Source organism: Hevea brasiliensis, chromosome 13, assembly GCF_030052815.1.
Source record: "Hevea brasiliensis isolate MT/VB/25A 57/8 chromosome 13, ASM3005281v1, whole genome shotgun sequence".
Lineage (NCBI taxonomy): Eukaryota > Viridiplantae > Streptophyta > Magnoliopsida > Malpighiales > Euphorbiaceae > Hevea > Hevea brasiliensis.
In genome coordinates this window covers 6,216,012-6,221,316 of record NC_079505.1, presented here as the reverse complement: position 1 = coordinate 6,221,316, position 5,305 = coordinate 6,216,012, and the positions used below count along the sequence as shown (strand labels likewise).

Here is a 5,305-nt window from a genome sequence, read left to right as displayed (position 1 = left end):
TTTTATTTTTATTTTCATTTATTTAATTATGAACTTACGATGAATTTGTATTGTTTAAAATTTAAATTGAGTTTCTTTTTTTGAATTAGAATGAATTTATTAGAAACATGATAAATAAGCAGGTTTGAGTTGAGTTCGAGCTCGACTCTTAATTCGATTCGAGCCTCGAGCCAAGCTCGAGCTAGTCTAACATTCATCGAGCTGAGCTCGAGCTCGTTGAACATCAATTGAGCTGAGCTCGAGCCCAAAATTTTCAAGCTAGTCGAGCTTCGAGTTGAGCAAAAATAAATCGACTCAAGCTTCGAGCCTGACAAGTTCGAGCTCGGCTAAACTCGAATACACCCCTAATTTAGCTTAGAATACTTTCTTTGATGAAATTTGTAATGGTCAGACTCCAACCACTAGAGGAATTATCCGCTCTAGCTGTCACGACCCAACCTATGGGCCGGACCGGCACTAGGACCTGGGCCAGCCTAAAGCCCCCGAGGCCCGTAGTAAGCCTTAACTATTCATTAACCCAACTCTAAGGCCCATTTGGGCCCAATTTCAAGAAAACAAACGGACAGAGTCCGGTCATAAAATGGACTTTCCAACGGGGAGTTTTTGACTCACCCGACCTGTAAACACAATAAATACTCAATTGGGGAGCTCAGCTCACCCTCCACATACTCATCAACATAAAATAAATGGGAGCTCAGCTCCCTCATCCAATCCATCAACATGCATAACATATTTAAGTTTACAGGTCCAACATGATAAAAATATTACAGACCAAATTCAAATAAATACTGCTAACACATGCGGAAATTCTAGGAGTAATTAAAATTACACAATATTGATAAACAACCTGCGAGGTAGAAAAGCAGGTTAACCCAGAACAAAATATCCTCCTGTGGCCTGTAAAAATTTTTGAACAGGAGTGAGCGTTCGACTCAGAGAGTAAAATATCAATCTTAACTATAATCTCTATAACTGTCTAGTACTAATGCAACCTGTGGAGTGAAATGCAACATACACAACATTTTCACATCATAACATCAAAAAGGTAATTTGGAGCACTCACGCACCCTGTAACATCATTCATAATATATGGGAGCTGATCCCCTATACAGCTCTCTTAAATCCAACTTCGTGCGTGAAGAACTCATCTCGGACTTCCACTTAAATACCAAATCGGGGTCCCAGCGAAGAACTCAAGCCGTGTCTACCCCGAAGGACCGGGTCCCAGCGAAGAACTCAAGCCGTGTCTACCCGTCCTATCCATAGTCCACACCACATCACACGCACGCCAACGCACGCACACTGCTCCAAATTACCACAACAACATACATGGCACTTTAACATTTATCAATGCATCATAAATCGTGCCTAGAGTTTAACTACATAAATATATGCATATAAGTGATGCATGGGCATGCTGAACATATAATAATATCGAAATTACAATTAAAATTAATATTTTACTCACAGACTTGACGACAATCACTGTGGCGGCTGGGCGGAGGAAGAAGGCTGTCCCGGCTCACCTGACAATCATATTACATTTATTTAATACAATCTGACTTAACACAAACAAAGAAAAGACCAATTACGTCCTAAGTCGTGCCGAAAATCCGGCAGAGTCTCCCCTATACCTAGGACCTACCCGACCTGCAAAAGGGCTAAAAACGCACTTCTATATTCACAATCCATATATCAACAGTTCAATCATATCACACAGCCTCCCGCCCATCTAATCAATCATCAATCACAATACGCAAAATTTCAATTTAGTCCTTATTATTGATCATTTTTGCAAAAACTGCCCAAACAAGCTCTAAAAATTATAAAACTTTGCCCCGCGGTCCTTAGCAATATTACTAAGCTATTGCAAAAAGAATCGTAATTTTCTAAGCTACCACGAATATTTTATGGATTTTTAATCCTATTTAAGCACTAGAAAATTACGTAAAAACAAGGTTCGGATTTACCTTTGCCGATTCCGACTTCGGGAACGCGCTCGGGACGTCTGACAATGGGGGGCTAGCCAAAACCTCGCCCAAATACGGAGACGTTTCCTGCATGCCCGAAATTTGCGACTTGGCCAATCGCCGAATTTCCGCGAATCGAGGATACCTACACGAAGCCCATAACACGGGGGTTAGTACATAAATTTTTTCAGAATTTTCTAAGCTCATTTAGTGCTCGAAAATACACTGCAAAGTTCCGTGGGACCCACCGAAAAACGGTGTCGAAAAAATTCGAAATTTATGTCGTTGCGAAGCTCTCGACGAATGGAGCGTGCTGGTGGCCTCGGTTTTCTCGTGGGATTCACGGTTTTCGAGAAATCTAGCCCAAAAGTCGAAATGGGCTAAAATCTTCCCGAGCTAAAATCGGACAATCCGCTCGATGGATTTCGGCGTTCTTGGTGTCTATAGAAAGCTCTGGCCGAGTAGATGGTTTTGGACACAAGACTCGGTCCAATCGGTGACCGGATCGGCCGGATTTGGCCGAGGAAGCTGAAGCGGCGGCGCGGCGCAGGGACTTTCGCGGGCGTTCAGGGAGGCGGCGAGGAGGACGAGGAGGAGGGCGGCGGCAGGGGAGGGGAGGAGAGAGAAAAGAGAGAGAGAAGGGGAGAGGGCGTCGCGCGCGGGAGGAAGAAAAAGAGAAGAGACCGGTTCGATTCGACCGGTCCGATCTGGTCCGGTTCGATTCGGCCGGTTCGATTCGAAATACAAAATTTTGAATTTTTACTCTGCCTCGGGACCGAAAACGAGGTCCAAAAATTCCGAAAAAATTCCGTAAAACTCAGAAAAATACGTAGACTCCAAATATATTTTTAGTTTTGCCACGTGGTCTTTAAATTAATTTTTAAAAATCATCAAAGTTTATATTTTCGGAAAATCGAACCCGATTTTTAAAATCCGAAAAATCTCAAAAAAATTCCTAAAATTTAAATAAAATTAAAATACCAAAATGCTCATAAAAATTAAAATTTCGGGGTGTTACACTAGCGGTTGGAGCCTGACCGTTACAAAATTAATTTTATGTAAATATATCCCTATATCAAAAGGCCAGTGAGGAAATTCAAATTTGAGAATAATTTTAATGCTTAAAAATATATGTCTTAAATACTAAAAGAATATAATTCTTTAATATTAAACAATTATTATTTTTAATTTTCAAATTTTAATTATTTTAATATTTAAATATATATGTAAAGTATTAAACATAATATTTATAATATATCAATGTTAAATATATACAACAAAATATTAACTTGGGCTTCGTGTTAATTTTTTCATCTTTTATTTATTATGATAAATTTATTTATCTATTTATTTCAATCTTACGTGAACATGCATTTATCGTTTAATAATTATGATTTTGTTATTAAATAACTCATTAATTTAGAAAATAATTAATTGAAGAAAATTATTAAAATATTTTCTAAATTTAATTTCAAAATTTATAATTGTAACTTGTCCAAACTTTTCAATGCACTTCCAAAAAAATTTTCTACTTTAAGAGTTAATAAAAAAATAATAAGATTCATACATTATTTTTCAAAATGAAATATACAAAAATCCAAAATGAAAAATAAGTAAAAATATATGTATAAAAATATGAATTCCATTAGAAGTTAGTATCATTAAACTAAGATGGTGTTTGACTTGGCAACTTACTTTTAATTTTTGTATTAAAATGTATTTTTTAACTTATAAGTTAATTTAAAAAATAAATAATTAATTATTTGATAAAATTATTTAAAATTAAATTTTAAATAGTTTAAGAGGATTTTGGTTTGGTCCCTTGATTTTTGAAACAGCTTCCAACTGAAATGGATTTACTGCCATTTTAAATTTCAAACAAGTCAACCTACCACAAACTGCATCCACAACATTACTTCCCTCCTGAAGATCAAGCTGGTCCTCAAGCTTGAAATCTAGATAAGTAGCACAAAATTCATTCAATGGTTCCCATCCACTCCTACACCATCCGACTCATCAACAAGTAGTCCAGGATCTTTTAACTCTAGCAAAATAATTTCGTGCAGTGGTGGTTTCATGCAGCGGTAGTCGAGTGTATACGGCTTATCACAGTAGTAACATAATCCTTTAGAGCGACGTTCGGCCATCTCTGCCCTGCTAAGCTATTTGACAAATAGAGTAGAAGCACTACCGACACTCGAAGTTACTGCACCACCAACTTCTACTACTTTCGATTCTCGTAAGGCTCACCCAGCAGATGGGGTTAATTTTTTGAATGATCTAGTAGAAATTGTTCGTTTAGTGTCAAATTGAATCGAGAGCTGCTTTTTCTCAAAAGCATGAGCAAAATTCATCACAGTAACCAAATTTGGAGGATTCTGTAACTTAACTTCTAGCCAAATATTTTCAAATAACCAAGTAGTGAAAAGGTCAACTTGTTGATTAGTCCAAACAGAAATTGCCCTTACTAACAATGACTAAAATTGGCATTAATATTCTTCCACCGAGCCCATTTGTTTCAAGTTCACCAATTCTCCTAACGAATTGCTATGCACAAGGGGCCCAAATTGTAAATTGTAATATTCTTTAAATGCTTGCCATGTTTATCCTGTCTCTTCTTGTTCAAGTCTTAATACCATAGCTGAGCCTCACCTGTTATGTGAAAAGCAGTTAGACTGACTTTATCCATCTTTGTGATACATTGATTATGGAAGAATTGTTCACAATGGTTAAGTCACACAAGTGGATCATTGGAACCATCAAATGAAGGGTAGTCGAGTTTGGTATACCTAGGCACCACACGCCCTTTTGTTCGCTCATTAGCTTGCTAGCCAAAATTTTGCTGACTGTTGCTTGTGCCATCTTATTTTTGGTCTGCTCCCCTGTTGAAAGTTTGGACCAGCTCTGATAGTTGTCAAGCTAAGTTGTTGAATCAAGTATCAGATTATTGCATAAAAGAATTCAACTTCTCTTTTAGATTCTCTGGTTCACCCATGATGACCAGCTCTAATACCAGAATGTTATGTTCCTTCGAATAGGATCTCGTCACAGGTCGATGAACTCGGAAATCCTCCTTAAGTCCTGCTGTCTTTCCCTTGTTCATGTTCCTGTTCTTCCTTGAAGACCCTATGTTGGAAACTTAATGTGAAGGCTCGTTAGAGAGAACCTCCAATCTCATAGATACTTTTTTTAGATAAAATGCTACTTATTTTATTAATCATAATTGATATATAGAAAGGCTACAGCAGAATAAAAGAACAATACTTCTAAAAAAAAGATTATATCATAACTAATTATTTTTCAAACTTGAAATAAAAATCTAAAAACAAAGTTGT

The 5,305-nt window shown here is 37.1% G+C and overlaps 1 long non-coding RNA gene across 1 annotated transcript; it reads right to left on the bottom strand.

The window, feature by feature from the left end:
• Positions 1-633: 633 nt before the first annotated feature.
• LOC131171781 (uncharacterized) lies at positions 634-2,037 on the bottom strand. The gene is made up of 3 exons (XR_009142431.1): positions 1,971-2,037; positions 1,469-1,526; positions 634-897 (listed from the first exon to the last, which is right to left on the bottom strand). It is a non-coding gene; the product is annotated as an uncharacterized LOC131171781 (long non-coding RNA).
• Between the last annotated feature and the right edge of the window lie 3,268 nt (positions 2,038-5,305).